Source organism: Bos javanicus, chromosome 9 (assembly GCF_032452875.1).
Source record: "Bos javanicus breed banteng chromosome 9, ARS-OSU_banteng_1.0, whole genome shotgun sequence".
Taxonomy (NCBI): Eukaryota; Metazoa; Chordata; class Mammalia; order Artiodactyla; family Bovidae; genus Bos; species Bos javanicus.
Window position 1 is genome coordinate 64,571,777 of NC_083876.1, and position 21,119 is coordinate 64,592,895.

The following is a 21,119-nucleotide window of genomic DNA, read 5'->3' on the forward strand; positions in this document are numbered from 1 at the left end:
TCTAACCCATGCACCCTGCAGTGAAAGCATGGAGTCTTAACCTCTGGACCACCAGAGAACACTCACACTGTACATTCTTAATACATTCAAATTACTTGCTTGATTTGAAAAATCTAGATTAACATAGAATAATTTGAACATAGATGCAAAAATCCTCAAAAAAGTATTAGCAAACTGGATTCAACAATACATTAACTGAATCATATACCACGATTAAGTGGGATTTATTCCAGAGATGCAGGGATGATTCAACATCCACAAATCAGTCAATGTGATATACCACATTAACAAAATGAAAGGTAAAAATCATATGATCATGTAAAAAGATGCAGAAAAGGCAATTGATCAAATGCAACAGCCACTTATGAAGAAATCTCAACAAAACAGGTATAGAAGGAACATACTTCAACAAAATAAAGGCCGTATATGATAAATACATAGCTTATATCATACTCAAGGTGAAAAGCTGAAAGCTTTTCCTGTAAGATCAGGAATAAGACAAAGATGTTCACTCTTATCACTTTTATTCAAGATTTTATTGGAAATCTTAGCAAGAGCAATAGTCAAGAAAAAGAAATAAAAAACATCCAAATTGGAAAGGAAGAAGTAAAACTGTTACTATCTGCAGATGATATGAAATTATATACAGAAAATCCTAAAGACTCCACCAAAAATATGTTATAACTTAGAAATGAATTCAGTAGATTTGCAAGATACAGAATCAATATGCAAAAATATTTTGTGCTTCTATATACAAATAATGAACTACCAGAAAGGGAAATTTAAAAATAATCTTGTTTAAAATTGCATAAAACAGAACAAAATATCTAGGAATAAATAACTGAGGAGGTAAAACACCTACATGTTGAAAACTGTAAGACATCAATGAAAGAAATTGAGGAAGATGCAAGAATATGCAGTGAGAAAGGATAATCTCTTCAATAAACGGTAGTGGGAAAATTGGATAGCCACCTGCAAAAGAATGAAACTTGATCACTGTCTTATACTCTACATAAAAATTAACTCAAAATGGATTAAAACTTAAACATAAGACCTGGAATCATAAAGCTCCTAGAAGAAAACAAAGGCATGTATACACACATGAAGGACACTACTCACACATAAAAAAAAAATTAAATTTGGCCATTTGCAACAACATTGAGGGAGGGCATAATGGTAAGTAAAGTAATTTATACAGAGAAAGACAAATACTGTATACCACTTATATGTGGAAACTAAAAAATAAAGCAAATTACTGAATATGACAAGAAACAGACATAAATATACAGAACAAACTCAAACAAATTATAGTTCCATGGTGGGGTGGGTAACAGATAATAATATAGGGGTAGGGAATTAAGAGGTACAAACTATTATGTGTAAAATAAGCTACAAAGTTATATAGTACAACACAGGGAATATGGCCAGTATTTTATAATAAGTATAAATGGAATATAATATTTAAACATTGTGAATCATTATACTGTACACTTGTAACTTATATAATATTGTATATAGACTATACTTCAATAAAAAATAAGCACAAAAAAGAAATTTTAGTTTAGTTACAGTGGAATATTATTCAACCATAAAAAGAATGAAATCTTACTATCCACAACAAGGTGGATAAAACTTGAGGATGTCATGCTAAATGAAAAAAGTAGACAGAGAAAGACAATTACCATATGATGATATGATCCCTCTTATATGTGGAATCTGAAAACAAAATAAAAAGCTCATAGATATGGAGAACAGATTGGTGTCTGCAAGACGCAAAGGGTAGGGTGTGGAAGAAATAGGTGATTTGGTTAGTTTTTCAGTTTAAATAAATTGAATAAAAATGCTAATAACAAAACAAGAAAACAAAAAACCCAAATTACATGCTAGCATGTCTGTCCCCTCAAATAGAGTTTATGATAGTATCCTAGAATAGAGACAATAGAAAACATCATGTGGAGGTTAAGAGTGCACACTCTAGATAAAATACAACATGGGCTCTGCTGTTCACCAGCTTGGGTGGGTGACTCAACCACTTTGAACCTCAGTTTGCTCATGTGGAAAACAAAGATCCTATTAGTATTTGCTTTGTAGGGTGTTTGTGAGGATTAAATGAAATACTTCACACCATTTCATGACAGCTAATAATTGCTAGCTGCTTTGGTTTATGTGTTTGTTTAGTTTGTTGTTGTTGTTGTTTATGTATTCCTTGAGGCTTTACCGTAGCTAAGCCTAGAACATAAGTTTTTGATTAAAGTTGAATGAATGATGGCTTAAAAATATTTCAGAAATCTATCTCCTTACACATAAGAATTTAAGAAAGGATATTCTATGATTCATCTGAATAATATACTGAAGTAGCTTACAGTTCATACAGAAAGAGATGTGACAGAAGAGATGAGATGAAAGATAGATGATTCTCCTAAACACATAGTCTTGTTGGAATTTTTATGTTGTTATGATTTAGGTGTTACTCAACAAAAGTGCTACTATTCTGAAAATCTGCTCCTGTGTGAATTATGAAATAGATGGATTATTCACATTGATTTCACAAAGAGAGGTCTTCCATGGAAAAATATTATTGCAACAGTACACTAGTAAGGGCCACGATCTCCATCTTTGAGCTTTGAGCAATAAGAACCATCATTAGACTAATTGGTCTTTTTGTTGCCACGGTGTTCCCTGGTGTTTTAAAAGCTCTGGGTAATGTTGGGTGCTTTAATGGAAAGTGAAGTACCTGCCTAACAAGTTCTTGACCTGGGATGGTACCTGAGAACTCGGTCCAAGGGGTTTCCATAATGCTACAGGAGTGATAGGAAGACAGGAAGGGAGAGACATTCTTTATTTTTCTATTGCTTTCATTTTGCCAGGAGTTCTGCTAAAGATAAAAAAGTATGGATCCACTTCTATTTCCTGCTTTCCTTGTTGCTGTTGTTCAGTTGCTAAGTCATGTCTGACTCTTTGTGACCCCTGGACTACAGCAACCAAGTTCCTATATCCTCAGCTATCTTCTGGGGGTTGCTCAAATTCATGCCCATTGAGTCAGTGATATTATCTAACCATCTCATCTTCTGCTGTCCCCTTCTCCATTTGCCTTCAATCTTTCCTAGCATCAGGGTCTTTTCCAATGAGTCAGCTCTTCACATCAGTGGCCAAAGTATTGGAGCTGCAGCTTCAGCATCAGTCCTTCCAATGAATATTCAGGGTTAATTTACTTTAGGATAGATTGGTTTGATCTCCTTACAGCTCAAGGGAGTCGCAAGACTCTTCTCCAGCACCACAGTTCAAAAGCATCAATTCTTTGGTGCTCAGCCTTCATTATGGTTCAATCTCACATCCATACATGACTACTGGAAAAACTATAGCTTTGACTATGGCCCTTTGTCAACAAAGTGATGTCTTTGCTTTTCAATATGCTGTCAAGGTTTGTCATAGCTTTCCTTCCAAGGAGCAAGCATCTTTTAATTTCATGACTGCAGTCATTGTCGCCAGTGATTTTGGAACCCAAGAAAAGAAAATCTGTCATTTACCTTCTACTTTTTTCCCCTTCTATTTGCCATGACAGACTCAATGGACATGAGTTTGGGTAAACTCCAGGAGTTGGTGATGGACAGAGAGGCCTGGCGTGCCTGGCATTCATGGGGTTGCAAAGAGTCGGACATGACTGAGCAACTGAACTAAACTGATGTTACAAACTTCCATCCATATTTCTTCAGTCACTCTGTCTACCAGATCTAATCCCTTGAGTCTATTCATCACCTCCACTGTACAATCATCAGGAATTTGATTTACGTCATATCTGAATGGCCTACTGGTTTTCCCTACTTTCTTCAATTTAAGTCCGAATTTTATAATAAGGAGCTCATGATCCGAGCCACAGTCAGCTCCCAGTGTTGTTTTTTGCTGACTGTATAGTGCTTCTTCATCTTTGGCTGTGAAGAACATAATCAGTCTGATTTCAGTATTGACCATCTGGTGATGTCCATATGTACAGCTGTCCCCTGGGTTGCTGGAAAATGATGTTTGCTATGACCAGTGTGTTCTCATGACAAAACTCTGTTAGCCTTTGCCCTGCTTCATTTTGTACTCTGAGGGCAAATTTGCTTGTTATTCCAGGAATCTCTTGGGTTCCTACTTTTGTATTCCAATCCCCCATGATGAAAAGGACATATTTTTTTGCTGTTAGTTCTAGAAGGTCTTATAGGTCTTCATAGAACCAATCAACTTCAGTTTCTTTGGCATCAGTGATTGAGGCACAGACTTGGATTACTGTGATGTTGAAAGGTTTGCCTTGGAAATGAACTGAGATCATTCTGTGGTTTTCGAAGTTGTACCCAAGTTCTGCATTTTGGACTCTTTGGTTGACTATGAGGGCTACTGCATTTTTTCTAAGGGATTCCTGCCCACAGTCATAGATATAATCAATCTCTGAATTAAATTCATCCATTCCCATCCATTTAGTTCACTGATTCCTAAGATGTCCATGTTCATTCTTGTCATCTCCTCTGCTTGACCACATCTAATTTACCTTAATTCATGGGCCTAACATTCCAGGTTCCTATGCAATATTGTTCTTTACAGCATCAGACTTTACTTTCACCATCAGACATATCCACAACTGAGCATTGTTTCCACTTTGGCTCAGCCTCTTCATTCTTTCTGGAACTATTAGTAATTGCTGCATTTCCCCAGTTGCATATTAAATACCTTCCTACCTCAGGGGCTTATATTCTGGTGTCATATTTTTGCCTTTTCATACTGTTCATGGGGTTCTCCTGGGAAGAATACAAGAATCCTCTTTCAGTGGACCACATTTTGTCACAACTCTTCACTATGACCTGTCCATTTTGGAATGCTCTGAATGGCATGGCTTATAGTTTCATTGAATTACCCAAGCCTCTTTGCCATGACAAGGCTGTGATCCATGAAGACGATGCTTTGCTATAAAATGCTTTAAATGGGGTTTATCTATATTACTATTACTATTATTATTATTGATACCTTTTTAAACAAAACTTCACTCTATAAATTTAAATGCATTATATATTTGACTTCCTATAAAAATTTAAAAGACTTTTTAAAGAGAAATTTTACATTTACAGGAAAATTAAGAGGAAGGTACAGAGATTTCCCATGTACCCCCTTACCCCTACATGTGCACTGCTGCTGCTGCTGCTGCTGCTAAGTCACTTCAGTCATGTCCAACTCTGTGCAACCCCATAGACGGCAGCCCACCAGGCTCCCCATCCCTGGGATTCTCCAGCCAAGAACACTGGAGTGGGTTGCCATTTCCTTCTCCAATGTATGAAACTGAAAAGTGAAAGTGAAGTCGCTCAGTCATGTCCGACTCTTCTCGACCCCACGGACTGCAGCCTACCAGGCTCTTCTGCCCATGGGATTTTCCAGGCAAGAGTACTGGAGTGGGGTGCCACTGCCTTCTCCTACATGTGCACAACCTCCCCCATCTACACTGACACATCATAATCACCCAAAGTCCATAGTTTACATTAGGGTTCACTCTTGATGTCATGCATTATATCGGTTTGGACAAATGTATAATGACATGTATCCATCACTGTTGATGTTGTTCAGTCGCTCAGTCACGTCCAACTCTTTGCTACCCCACGGACTGCAGCATGCCAGGCTTCTCTGTCCTTCACTATCTCCCAGAGTTTGCTCAAACTCCTGTCCTTTGAGTTGATGATGCCATCCAACCATCTTATCCTCTGTTGTCCCCTTCTCCTCCTGCCCTCAATCTTTCCCAGCATCAGTGTCTTTTCCAAAGAGCTGGTTCTTCACATCAGGTAGCCAAAGTATTGGAGCTTCAGTTTAAGCATTAGTCCTTCTAATGAATATTCAGTGTTGATTTCCTATAGGATTGACTGGTTTGATCTCCATCACTGTAGTATCAGACAGAATATTTTCACTGCCCTAAAAATACTTTATGTGTTGCCTATTCAGCCCTCCCCTTGCCAAACTCTCTTTAAAATTTTACTCTATCCTTGTAGCTCCTCCTACTCTACTATCTCTTAAGTGTGTATGAAGTACTTGTTTCTTCACTGGTGGATAGTAGATGGTGTTACCTTTGTTTTATATATGCAGGAGGTAAAATTTTCATTATGTTAAGGATTTGTGCTCTGTACCTTTCCCCAGCAATATATTTCAGGAGGAAATCTGTATTCTTTATGAGTCTGGCCCTAAAACTCCATAGATTTCAATTATCTTGCAAGTCTAGTCATGCATCAAAAGATCTCTTTCCCCCACTAAATATGATGCCTAAAATGAAAAGCTGCTATGTTGTTCATATGCTGTGCTTTGAGGAACAGCTTTTCACAGATGGAAAGGCATAAAAATGATGGGCTGTTATCTTGTAGCTGAGACTCCATGCTCTGAACATATGAAATATTGATATTAAATCAAGCTGTACCTGGTTTCTCCCATATGAATCCTTCCAAGTTCTTGACCTCTCTTCTGTTGCTGTTTCATTTTAGGCAGAATTCCAGAGGCAGGGTGGGGATGGAGGGGATCTGTGGCCTCAGCGAAAGACAAATGAAATTGGACTAGCCTGTTCATGTATTAGTAAACTCAGGGAAGGAAGAAAACAGTAAAAATAAGGGAAACGACAATATGGTCACAAAGCTAAACATTTATTCAATAGGAAACTGCTTCACCCATATGCAATGACACCATTAAATGCTGACAACAGCACTTCTAATATTCATAACTAATAAATTGTGAAAGAAAATACATTCTAAGTACACAGATTATTGGTTAAGGTAATGCTCGCTGCTATAAAAACAAAACCAAAGCTTATAATTGTTAAAAAATATATCTCACTCATGTACGGCCAAAATGAGTGTTACTGATTTACTGGGGGTCACCTCCAGGCACTGATTCAGGGTCCCGTGCTCATCCCAGTTGTGATTCTATCAGCTTTAACACAAAGTTCCTGAGGTTGCCACGCTCCCCTGCATCAATTCACATGAAGGAAAAGAACATAGAGAATCTATCAGGAAGTTTTTATACACCAGGCTCAGAAATGCTATACATCACTTCTACTCATTCTATTGGCTAGAACCCACCCATCTGGCCACATCTAAGTGTAAAACAGTCTTATAAAATGCTATCTGGCTGTATGGCTTAGAAGAGGTAGAAAAACTTTCATTGATCATAGCTTACATATTTTCAATAAGAGCATTTTCAAAAATTTTCTTCAGAGATAATTTGACAAGACAATGGAACAAATAGGTTACTGGGATAAAGAGTGTTTTCACACACACACAAAAAATGAAAAAAGATATCTCAATATCACATACTTTTAATACATCTTGAAAAATGTATTAAAATCTGTCTTTGCAGTCCCTACAATTGTCTTACCATTCTGTCTGAAAGCGACATAGTTGGGGTTTTTCAAATTCACTAAGATATGAAGGCAGAGATAGCAGTTAAAGTCAAACCTTTCAGTTGTCAAAGCCCAAACCATCAAACTCTAGAAGATTCTCTTTCACTGGCTATAGTGAGTCTAGTCCAAACCTTGGTTCTTAGTATCTGGTAGAATAGCTATAGCATCAGGAGGACATGGAATAAAATCAAGAGGAAAATTTGCTGGAGTATTAGTCATAAAAACTCACAATGTCACTAACAGGTAAATACTGTTTTTTCCAGTGACTCTGGTATGTGTGGTGTGAAAGTCACTCAGTCATGTCCAACTCTTTGCAACCCCATGGACTATACAGTCCATGGAATTCTCCAGGCCAGAATACTGGAGTGGGCAGCCTATCCCTTCTCCAGCCAATCTTCTCAATCTAGGAATCAAACCGGGGTCTCCTGCATTGCAGGCGGATTCTTTACCAACTAAGCTATCATAGGTAACAATTATTTCAAGTTATTTTTAATGACTCCCATCTAATCACACAGTATTTATATCCATTCTAGGGATAAACTGTACATTTTCTGGAGGTTAACTGTTTCAAGACCTGACATTTAATTTAGATTAAGAATTCACTAATTGGTTCCCAGGGGGTCCAGCTACCAACAGGAAAACTACCTTTAGTTTTTAAGATCATCTTCTCAACCAAATTCTGTTCATATGAATTTTATTTCTAGCTTTAAAAATTTGTATTTCAAAATCAATTCTGTAAATATTCTTAGAGATATATTAGCAAAACAGAAGAGTGAGATTGTTATGCTGAAATTCACTAAAAGTTTACTATCCCAACCCCTGATGCTAGCTTTTTACCTAGAAGCTTTTCCCACTTCTGTGCTTGACTGTGTTAGTTTATTAGTCTTAAAAATCACTTGGAAAATCAGAAAATTTTTCCAGTGTCATTTACATATAACCAATGATTTTTTTCTAAACATATGACTTCTGTGATTCATGAATTAAGAATAGGGTTTTTAGAGAAAAAATGCCATTGATTAAATACATATTTTCAGCTTCCACAGTTTATGTGCATTTTTTAAACATCTATTGATGAAGACATCACAACATATTGAACATGAAAAGAAAAAATAGATGTTTTCCCTCTATGAGGCAAAGGTGTAAAGGTAATATATTTACCCAATGTTAACCAAGAATATTTACTGAACAATAAATAATAAGTCCTCTCATAAGGAGCAATAAATCAACAAATAATGAATCCTCTCTTAGGATGGCAGCCTTAAGAAGTATTTGTTTTTAGGCTGCTGCTGCTGCTAAGTCGCTTCAGTCGTGTCCGACTCTGCGTGACCCCACAGACGGCAGCCCACCAGGCTCCCCCGTCCCTGGGATTCTCCAGGCAAGAACACTGGAGTGGGTTGCCATTTCCTTCTCCAATGCACGAAAGTGAAAAGTGAAAGTGAAATCGCTCAGTCTGACTCAGCTCAGTCTGACTCAGCGACTCCACAGACTGTAGCCCACCAGGCTCCTTCGTCCATGGGATTTTCCAGGCAAGAGTACTGGAGTGGGTTGCCATTGCCTTCTCCTAGATAATGAAATTTTAGAAAGGAACTATTTAACTGAATTCATATGCCCTTGAAATATTGGTAAACAAAAAAGTTAAGAAAGCTAATCTAAATTAATCTAATAATCTGGTTTAATATTAGGATTCATAAAAATGAGTAAAGCAATATGAAAATATAGAATTAACTCTGTAAATACAGAGGTTATAAAAGAAGAAATGTCATTAATTATTGCCTGAGTATAGATCCTTAACATTTTTTTAAAAATACCAACTCCTGGTAACTTCAATTTTTTATATTCATTATTGTTCTTGCATGAGAAAAGAAGAGCTAATTCCTGATCCCATTGCTCTTTTACAAAACTTCAGAGATAACAGTGTTTTTAAAATATTATCCACAAAGGAAGATCAGGGGAAGTATACACTGATCCCAGAAAAGCACAACCTTAAGGAAATTACTTTAGCAGGAAACTTCACATGGTGATATTATAGCAAAGTTTGACATCATTAGCCAATAAATGATAAGCATTACATTTTAAACCAAAGTGGGAAATACAGATTATACTTCAGGTAAAAAAAAAAATTATTTCACCAAATTAAAAAGAGAAACCTAGAAGCTCAGAGAAGGCGATAGCAACCCACTCCAGTACTCTTGCCTGGAAAATCCCATGGATGGAGGAGCCTGGTAGACTATAGTCCATGGGGTCGCTAAGAGTCAGACACGACTGAGCGACTTCACTTTCACTTTTCACTTTCATGCATTGGAGAAGGAAATGGCAACCTACTCCAGTGTTCTTGCCTGGAGAATCCCAGGGACGGGGGAGCCTGGTGGGCTGCTGTCTCTGGGGACGCACAGAGTAGGACACGACTGAAGTGACTTAGCAGCAGCAGGCCTAAAGCTACATAGCAATCAGGATGTGCTAAAAAAAAAAAAAAGAAAGCAGTGAACAAAGTAAAGTTGGAAAGCAAATGTATTCTTGGTCTAAAATCCTTTTCAAAATGTAATTGTACCATGTGACAGTTTGTTTTGATTCTAGTGGTCTTGATTGTGCAATTAATAATTTGTACTCTGAATTTAAAATGATGGGAAGCAATAAGGTGAAGATGACATATATCTGGACCCAGAGTCCACACGCACAGGCTAAAGATCCCCAGCCTTGTGACCCTGGGCAAGTCCCTTCAACCCTCTGTCTTTCCTCTGATCCCATATGCCCTGAAGTGTCCTCCATCCTGCCTGCCACCTCCTGTTGTCCACCACTCTGCTCTCAGGTTCTGACTAGAGAACAACCCCAAGCTGCTGGCTGACTGTGGTAGGGTGAGTTTGGAAGATGGGTGGTCACACCAGAGAGCTCTGGAGGGAAAACCATGCTAGATGAGGGCTTTGAAAGTCTTTAAAAAAGACAGCTCATGCATTTCCAGAGTCATAAATTGTCACATGAAGCCAATGATCTCATTTTAGTGATATTTGTTATTGAAAGAAATATGGATAACAACTTGTCTTAAAATCATTTCATGATGTTGTGGTAAATAATATCAAACCAGCCCAGAGCCCTGGCATTTTATACTGCCTTTAAAAATTAACAAACCAGCAAAGTAGAAACTTCTTGATCTTCCTTCAACCAAAAGAGATGGAAAGTGCAAAGACATCATATCTATTTGAAAATACAGGGTACACCCCCATGTTTATCATGAAGTACAGTGCTGTGTTTTCAAGATTATTTTTATTTTGTATGTACCCTGTAGTGCTCAATATTTTAATTGCCACTTCCTCAACAAAGTTATTGGAAATCTTCCATCTTGCCATTAGCACTTGCGAAATAACTGTTAACAATATGTTATCCAGACACAGAAACTTTATAATTAATGTTGGAATAGTCTTCAAAGTCTAGTGACTAAAATATATCCTATAAAAATTACTGGACTTCATTCAATGCTATTCTGCTGTTTTAAAGTTCAGTAAATGTGTTGAGGGGGAGATATTTGGCAACCTAAGTTGGCCAGTCTGGCAGGGAGACCTGAGATGCTGGAGGGTTTAATTTCTGTTGTGTGGTAAGTACACCAAAGGCCTCCAGAGTTTCAGTGCAATCCCTGAAAGGCTGAAGGAGATCTGACCAAATGCAACTCCCAGTGGGAATCTGAACAGTCATCCGGGGCTATATTCCCACCTTGTCAGTTGATGAGGCACTGGGACAGGTTCCATTTAAGCAATAAAACACAACAGGCCATGTATATATCTGGGTGATTATAGCATAACTCAGATTGTGTTATAAGTCATGAGGCTGAAGGCCAAGTGTCTTAACTCCATGAGAAGTGCAATATTGGCCCCAAAACACACTGCCTGAAGTGTCTTATTGCTGTCAAGAAATGGAATTTCTACAGTACATTAAGAAAAGGAAAACACTTAGCACAGTGGATTTAAAATAACCATGGCTATGACATCACTGACAGCTAATCAAAACTCTAATTGCAACCAGAGTTCTGAGGCTATTGTATGAAAGGTCTTAACAGACCCAGGCACAGATACCATGAAGAACAATGCCGAGGCCATGAGCAAAACTTCAGTAGCACAGGACGTGAAGCGAGACCAGAGTGGGCTGGCAGATTTCAGACAATCCCATTAGCATGAGTTGGTAACTTTGTAGTGAACTCACCTTGGGCCAGTTAGCCAAAAAAAAAGTAGTGCAAACACCCCCTGAATATTTTCTCCTTCACTTGCAACCTTCATTTTCATACAGTTAAATATTTCTTTAAATGATTATAGATAAGGCAGCATAAATGAAAATAATACCCAGTTCACTTGCTCTAGAGGAGATGGAAGGTTATAATGAGCTGAGAGGAGTTATGGGGGTCACATCTTCCTCATGATCCATGCAAGGAATTTTCAGTGATATTAAGTTGAAGTTGTCCAAATGGATTGAAGTCAGTATGTAGTCATAAGGACTCAATTCACATTTTACATCTGAATCTGTGTAGCACCACAAAGTGGAACGTGTGTTTCATGGTCCAGGTAAAAGCCTCAAAAAATTTAGCTATGCCAAAGCACACACTGAGAGGTTCGTTCAGAAGGTATATAACAGGGAAGCACATAACATTATAAATGAGAGCAAAAAGAAGGGTTGTCTCAGGAGCCCAAGGATTTGAGCCTAATGATTTTCTGGGTCACCACGGATAAGTACATAATTTTTGTGGGTATTAGTTTACCTCCAGTGAGTGTTCCTGGACTCTGGTTATAGGCGTTGCTTCCTCAGCCTGAAAATGCAGCAACTCTGACATTTCCTGCAAGTTTACTGACAGGGCTTTCCTGGTGGCTCAGATGGTAAAAAGTCTGCCTACGATGCAAGAAACCCAGGTTCAATCCCTGGGTCAGGAAGATCTCCTGGAGAAAGGAAATAGTAACCTGCTCCAGTATTTTGCCTGGAGAATCTCATGGACAGAGCATGGTCAGCTATAGTCCATTGTAGTTACAAAGAATAGGATACATTACAAAGAATAGGACATGACTTAGACTGAACAAAAACAATGAATGATCTGTTAATGGTACTCATGTGAAAAATTCATGTTCTTGTGGGAAAAAACAAGGAAGAGTTTATTCCATTAGAGTCCATTCAGGTTCTGGAAGAAGGTAGCACAAAAACATGTTTTTCTCTTTCTTCTCAATTTGCTTAAAAATTTTACCCATATCATACCTGTCACCCATGATTATACTCATTTACAGATAATAATTGTATCCTACCTGTCACAAAATATTTTTAATAGTTTTACTTTATGTATTTTTCTAATAATCTTTATTTATATCAGCTTGGGTTCTTTTGGAACTACAGAAATGTTAAATGTATAACCAAATGACTAAAACTAGATATATGTAAAATATTCCTTATAAATATTAAACTCTTATTCATAAGAAACAGATCAATTAATTATTTTATCTTGTCAAAACTTTATATATATGGATTTAAAAATTCTGCTCTTTTAACCAATCCATTAAAAATAGTTAACAGTCTTGCTGGTTTTAATGGTTTTATTAATAATATATACTTTGGTTTAATTTGAAATAAACTACATTTCCAAATTCTGTTTTAACTAATGATCTTGCAAAGGACCTTTGATAAGCTAAATCCTTCATAATTTTAATAACCTTTCTCTTTGATAAGACAAAGAACCAGAGTCCAATACATATTCAGTTAATAACTTAGGATCTAGAATATTGCCACAGCGTCAAAGCTAGTCACTGAATAGCTTAATAAAAAATATTCCAATAGCACCAGTATTAACAGTGTTGTGTCCAGTAAAACTTAAGTATTACACAGAGATGTAAACATTAGGATCTAATGACTGGCTAGTAACACATTAGTCAGAGCCACTATGAAATGATATTCTCTTTTGTTGTACAACGATGCCATGAATAAGTGTAAAGCCACTTTCAAAGTACATGCTTCATCAGTTCAGTTCAGTTCAGTCACTCAGTCGTGTCCAACTCTTTGCGACCCCATGGACTGCAAACAAAGCAGGCTTCCCTGTCCATCACCAACTCCCAGAGTTCACTCAAAGTCAGGTCCATCAAGTTGGTGATGCATTCCAACCATCTCATCCTCTGTCGTCCCATTCTCCTCCTGCCTTCAATCATTCCCAGCATCTGGGTCTTTTCTAATGAGTCAGTTCATCGAATCAGGTGGCCAAAGTATTGGAGTTTCAGCATCAGCCCTTCCAATGAATATTCAGGATTGTTTAACTTTAGGATGGACTGGTTGGATCTCCTTGCTGTCTAAGGGACTCTTAAGAGTCTTCTCCAACACCACAGTTCAAAAGCATCAATTCTTTAGCACTCAGCTTTCCTTATGGTCCAACTCTCACAACCATACATGACTACTGGAAAAACCATAGCTTTGAATAGATGGACCTTTGTTGGCAAAGTAATGTCTCTGATTTTCAATATGCTGTCTAGGCTGGCCATAACTTTTCTTCCAAGGGGCAAGTGTCTTTTAATTTCACGACTGTAGTCACCATCTGCAGTGATTTTGGAGCCCAAAAAATAAAGTCTGTCACTGTTTCCATTGTTTCCCCATCTATTTGCCATGAAGTGATGGGACCCAATGCCATGATCTTAGTTTTCTGAATGTTGAGGGGTTTTGTGTGTGTGTGTGTGTGTGTGTGTGTGTTTGTTTTTTATTGAAGGATAATTGCTTTACAGAATTTTGTTGTTTTCTGTCAAACCTCAACATGAATCAGCCATAGGTATACATATATCCCCTTCCTTTTGAACCTCCCTCCTGTCTCCCTCCTCATCCCACCCCTCTAGGTTGATACAGAGACCCTGTTTGAGTTTTCTGAGCCTACAGCAAATTCCCGTTGACTATCTATTTTACATATGGTAATGTAAGTTTCCATGTTAGTCTTTCCACACATCTCATCCTCTCCTCTCTTCTCCCCATGTCCATATGGACATGAATGTTGAGTTTTAAGCCAACTTTTTCACTCTCCTCTTTCACTTTCATCGAGACGCTCTTTAGTTCTTCTTCGCTTTCTGCCATAAGGGTGGTGTCAGCTGCATATCTGAGGTTACTGATATTTCTCCCAGTAATTTTGATTCCACCTTGTGCTTCATCCAGCCCAGTATTTCTCATGATGTACTGTGCATATAAGTTAAATAAGCAGGGTGATAATATACAGCCTTGATGTACTCCTTTCCCAATTTGGAATCAGTCTGTTGTTCCAAGTACAGTTCTAACTCTTGCTTCTTGACCTGCACACAAATTTCTCAAGAGGCAGGGCAGGTGGTCTGGTATTCCCATCTCTTTCAGAATTTTCCACAGTTTGTTGTGATCCACAGTGTCAAAGACTTTGGCATAGTCAGTAAAGCAGAAATAGATGTTTTTTCTGGAACTCTCTTGCTTTTTCGATGATCCAACAGATGTTGGCAATTTGATCTCTGGTTCCTCTGTTTTTTCTAAATCCAGCTTGAACATCTGGAAGTTCATGATTCACGTACTGTTCAAGCCTGGCTTGGAGAATTCTGAGCATTACATTGCTAGAGTGTAGATGAGTGCAATTGTGCAGTAGTTTGAACATTCTTTGGCATTGCCTTTCTTTGGGATCAGAATGAAAACTTATTTTTTCCAGCCTGTGGCCACTGCTGAGTTTTCCAAATTTTCTGGCATATTGAGTGCAGCATTGTCACAGCATCATCTTTTAGGATTTGAAATAGCTCAACTGGAATTCCATCACCTCCACTAGCTTTGTTCATAGTGATGCTTCCTAAGGCCCACTTGACTTCGCATTCCAGGATGTCTGGCTCTAGATGAGTGATCACACTATCATGGTTATCTAGGTCATGAAGATCTTTTCTGTACAGGTCTTCTGTGTATTCTTGCTACCTCTTCTTCATATCTTCTGCTTCTATTAGGTCCCTACAATTTCTGGCCTTTATTATGCCCATCTTTGCATGAAATGTTCCCTTGGGATCTCTAATTTTCTTGAAGAGTTCTCTAGTCTTGTCCATTCTATTGTTTTCCTCTATTTCTTTGCACTGATCACTGAGGAAGGCTTTCTTATTCCTCCTTGCTATTCTTTGGAACTCTGCATTCAAGTGGGTATATCTTTCCATTTCTCCTTTGCCTTTCATGTTTTTTCTCTTCTCAGCTATTTGTAAGGCCTCCTCTCTCATCAGGAAGCTTCCATAAGTCTCTTACTCTTCTCCATCAGAGGGCAGACAGAATGAAAACCACAATCACAGAAAACTAACCAATCCGATCAGATGGACCACAGCCTTGTCTAACTCAATGAAACTATGAGCCATGCCATGTAGGGCCACCCAAGACAGACAGGACATGGTGAAGAGTTCAGACAAAATGTGGTCCACTGGAGAAGAGAATGGCAAACCACTTCAGTATTTTTACCTTGAGAGCCCCATGAACAGTGTGAACATGCTTCATACTTCCTATAACAATGTAACATAGCTTCATCTATGAAATGGGCTACCTACAACATACCATGGGCTGCCACAATAGGACCAATTCCCAATTATTTAAACTAATGAATGGCCTGAATAAGTTAAGCCAGCTAATAAACCCAGTTCTCTTATTGCAGACATTGCTTGTAATATACTTGTTAGAAGTGTTGCTGGGATGTTGACATATTTGGCTAAGGGATCCAAAATATACATGTTCTGCTCTGACAACCACCCTTACTCAAATTTACTGCTGTGCCTTCCCCCCAGCCCCCCAACACACAAAGTGCAAAGTGCTGGGTTGTTTCTGTGATTTTACTGGCTTAGCCCTGCCCAATTACCGCCAGTGCACAATGACGGTAAAAGACTAGGGTGGGCTGTGTGTGCCCATACTCTACACTACAAAGTGGAGCCACTTCTTACCCCTACTCCTAACCTACGATAGGCTCTTACCACTTCTGGCCTGTCATGGGCGAGAAATCAAAGCAATGACCAACGAGTGCAGGCATACTTTGTGGTGATCAACAAGGCAGATTCAGGTTCCCACCACACCAGCAGGATGATGGAGGGTTGCAGCAGAAAGCCCATGAGTGCATGAGCATGAACACAGTAAACCTCATCATCAGACTGCCCATTAGTATTTCAAGACTTTGAACAATCAGTTTAGCAACTCTTCCCTACTTGGGGAAGGGTGAGGAAGAGGCCTGAGCAGAGAGGGCTTGGGAAGGCAGAAGAGTCTCTGTTTCCACATTTCCTCTCTGCCCAAATAATCCACCAGTTCTACGGTTTAGTTATTGTGAACTCACATTTGCTGGGAAATGGAAGAGAATTGTGGTATTCTTTTAAGTGATATATTAAGAGGGGCCAAAAGGAAATCTTTTTACCAGGAGTGTTCCCTGGTTGGAGGCAGGTAGCTTCAGGCAAAAGAATACAGGGAAGGAAGAACTTGTGGCATGGGCAACAGAGAACTGGGAGTTACCTGGCAGAACATCTTATTAGGGTCTATGGACTATAAAACAGCATACGGAGAAGCCTGTTGATGGCTCATTATTCACCGAAATCTTCCCTCACCAACCCATAGTCTTCCATGTAGCAAAGGGATAGTGAAAATATGAGTATATATCCTATGGAGGGGAGTAAAGAGGGGTAAGACAAACCACTTGCCCCATAGTCTGTCTGCTTTGTAATCACCAAAATGATGTAACTTTAATCTTTCTTCCCTTGGTGATCCAATCAAATATTTTTAAAAAGAAAGAAAAATAGCCAAAAATATGTGAAGCAAATATCTAAGAAGAAAAAAATACAGAAGAGCATAAAAGAGCCACAAAGAGATGAACTAAATCCATGAGTAGTTACAACAGATTGAATAACGTCCCTCCAAAACTCATGTCCCCCTGAAAACCTGTGAATATGACCTTATTTGGAAATAGGGTCTTTGCAGATATAATCATGCAAAGTGAGGTCATACTGGACTAGAGTGGGCCCTACATCCAATATGACTGGTATTTTTACAAAAAGAATGGAATCTGGACACAGGCACAGAGAGAAGATGGCCACGTGAAGATGGAGAGAGAGATTGGATTTAACACTCACACAAGCCAAGGAAAGCCCAAGATTGTCAGCAACCATCAGAAACTAGGAAGAGGCAAGGAAGGATCCTCCCCTAGAGCCTTCAGGGAGAGCACAGCCCTGCTGATTTGGATTTCTAGCCTCCAAAACTGTGAAAGGATAAATTTCTGTTTCAAGCCAATCAGTTTGTGGTAATTTCTTATGGCAGCTCAAGGAAACTAGCATAGACACCATGGTGCATTACTAATACTTGTATATCAGTTGCATTGTTCTTTCTTTACATGGAAATCTATTCTATTCACATACCAAAAAATTAGACTGTTGCACAGAAAAATAATATTATTTACTCATTACCAGAAAAACATGGACTTGGAGTTTTCTTCCACTTGTGCAAATTAAATAGGTACCAAACCGTCCCCCTCTACCTCTCCATCCTTCTTGTGATCACGACCATTCATTTATAAATTGGGATATTGGAGTATGAGGAAATAAATCTACATGGAGATAAATCTACAACCCAAACTCATTAGGACTATTATCTCCTCTATGACAAAATATGCTAACTGATCCAAACTATGATGAGGCCATTAGAATGACTGCACAGATAATATGGATAAATTACAGCATTTCTTTTAGGTATTGCTTTATTTTCATTGTAATATATATTCAGGAATTATAAAGCATTTAGGATGAGATAAGCCTTGCTTTTCTAAGTTGTAGTAATGCCTTTTGAGGTGCTTAGAGGTTTTTTCCTCTACCTCAAGCTACTGATTAAGAATTCCTTCTCTAAATTAGTTTAATTTGCATCAAGGGAAATGTAAACTGTAATGGCACTAATATTTGGCCTTTAAATGCACTCAGAAATAATGATTATCAGAACTATCCTGCTGTGAGTTGTATGCTGGCAAAGTGGATTTATCATGCAATGGTCTAAAGGGACCCAATCTTTGGTTGCACTTACATGTTGCCAAGTATCCTGACTTGAGTGCAGGTTTTGGATGAAAGCCCAGTTCTCAGAATTCTTATCTCAGTCCCAATGTCCAGGACCTGAATACAAATTATAATCATAATGATAATAGTACCAAGAGTGACAGCTAACATTCACTGAACATTTACTATGCTGTAGGCACCATGCTAAGAATTTTATCTACATTACCTCATTTAACCATCACTAAGACTCTATGACATAAATGCTCTTATTATCTGTTTTATAAGTGAGGGAAAAGATTTATAAATGAAAAACAATTATACCTGTTGAGATCCACCCCAGCAGGGAATAAACACCACCTCCAAAAGAGGTAAATAAGGAGGGTTTAATGAAGTGACTATTTACAAAGTTGTTGGTAAGATTAGGGGAAACCAACAAGCAATGGTGAAAGGCTAATCCCATCAGAAAGTTCTTACTATCCCAGACTGGAACACTGTAAGAACAGCCAACAGCTTTTGGTAGAAGGACACAGCCACTGCCAAGCTGGCCTGACGGGCAGGTGGCTGGGATAATCAACACCCTGACCTGTCTTCCCTCTTTTTGATCTCCTGAACTATATCACATTGGCAGCCTCAACTAGAAACCATAGGATAAGGGAACTTGGTGATGCAGTCTCTAAAGGCTGGCCTCCTAAATACAGAGCCGGGTGGAGAAGACTGGAGAACAGATTTGGAGAGACAAATGACATCTAGGCAGCACAGTAACATACCCAGGACATACAACTACTCAATGTTGAATGAAGGCAAAATGTAAACATGGGTCACGTTCCTGTACTTAACCACTATACTGTGTACTGAGAAGGAAGAAATTCCCATAAAGAAACCAGTGGGGGTTGCAAGAGGATTCTTCTCTCCCCTACCCTTCTTGAAGTCTGACTCTTTTTGACCCCATGGACTGTAACCTACCAGGCTCCTCTGTCCATGGAATTCTCCAGGCAAGAATACTGGAGTGGGTTGCCATTCCCTTCTCCAGGGGATCTTTCTGACCCAGGGATCAAACCTGGGCTTCCTGCATTGCAGAGAGATTTTTTTTTTTTTTTTACCATCTGAGCCATTAGGGACAAGGATTCATAGAGCCAAAGCTATGGTTTTTCCAGTGGTCATGTAGGGATGTGAGAGTTGGACCATAAAGAAGGCTGAGCACCAAAGAATTGATACTTCCTAATTATAGTGATGGAGAAGACTCTTCAGAGTTCCTTGGAAAACAAGGAGATCAAACCAGTCAATCCTAAAGGAAATCAATCTGAATATTAATTGGAAGGACTGGATGCTGAAACTGAAGCTCCAATACTTTAGCCACCTGATTCGAAGAGCTAACTCACTGGAAAGGATTCTGATGCTGGAAAAGACTGAGAAAAGGAGGAGAAGTGGGTGACAGAAGATGAGATGGTTGGATGGCATCACTAACTCAATGGACAGGAGTTTGAGCAAACTTTGGGAGATAATGGAGGACAGGGAAGCTTGGTATGCTGCAGTCCATGGGGTCTGAAATAGTCCGGACATGACTTAGCAACTGAATGACAACAACCCTTCTTGAAATCCGTCTACAGCACCCCCTCCCCCCAGCTGAGTTCTTAGTTTTCTGGGAGAGCTCCTTCAATGCAGACAGAGAGGATTTCAGCAGAAATATGGGTATACCCAGCCTGCTCCCACTGGAATGTAAGCTCATTAACACAGAGATTTTAATCAGCTTGTTCACTGCTGTGTCCCTATAAATTAAGTTACTGGGTTTGAAGAACTCTTTTGAACCAAAAGATGCTGAACAGTCCATCTTCAGGAAAAAACCTGCTAGCAACAGAATATGATCAATGAATTATTCTATCCACTCTGCTTATCCTTATCACTTCCCTGTTTAACTTTTGTGATTCTGGTCTTTGATTAGCTGTTGAATATTTTTTACAGTGGAAATCTAATGAGTGCAATGTGTCTTGTTTGGTGCAAAGAGCTTTATGTAGATTTTCTTACTTGATCCTCATCATCACATTCCTCTGAGACCAACACTATTATTTTACTAGTAAGGACACTGCAATGCAGATTCAGGTATATCTTATTCCAACCAATGAACTTTAAATTACTTCTCCCATTCTGCCTTTCTGTTTCTCTATCACTGTTTAAAAGTAACAACTCCATTGGTGACACCCAGACTTTGATGGTACGAGGCCCTCACAGCACCTTTGATGGCTCATGAACTACCACTCAAATCTGATGCAGCTCATAGCCTGCCTCCAGCTCTGCTGGGGTAAGTCAGGATACCACCAGTCCTCGACCCTGCCAAACATCACCCCCTTCTCTATTATGTCTTCTACATACATGCCTTCAAAAAGCTGCTGTCTCCTCAAGCTCTCAGTTCCCTGACCCATCAACTACCTCCTTGATGAGTGCTGCAGGTTGCTTTGCAGTGCAGACTCACCAAAGAAGCAATGAAAATGACTGTTCAACTTTACTGCTGTTGGGAGAATAATTGATTGGTGCCTCTCCTCCCTCTGCTGCCCCTCTGGACCATTTGCACACCGAGGCCACTCTCAGGCAATGCCTGAGCATGGCAGAGGCTCTCAGGCAGGCCCAATCTGGCAAGATGTGGGGATTCTCCAATAGGTGGTGTTGTCTGAGGACTCCTCATTAGCCTGGATACACCGTTTTTGAAATTGTATATCCATCCAAACCTCGACTGCTCTTGGTCATCC

General features: G+C 39.0%; 1 long non-coding RNA gene across 1 annotated transcript in view; it reads right to left on the minus strand.

Annotated features, from left to right (window-relative positions):
• Window positions 1-1,547: 1,547 nt before the first annotated feature.
• LOC133253996 (uncharacterized) overlaps window positions 1,548-21,119 on the minus strand; it is a 28,303-nt gene continuing 8,731 nt past the window's right edge. Inside the window, exons 3-5 of the long non-coding RNA XR_009738525.1 lie at window positions 18,410-18,495; window positions 6,425-6,965; window positions 1,548-1,716 (exon numbers count right to left, since the gene is read on the minus strand). This is a non-coding gene — a long non-coding RNA (uncharacterized LOC133253996). The remainder of the gene's footprint in view (window positions 1,717-6,424; window positions 6,966-18,409; window positions 18,496-21,119) is intronic.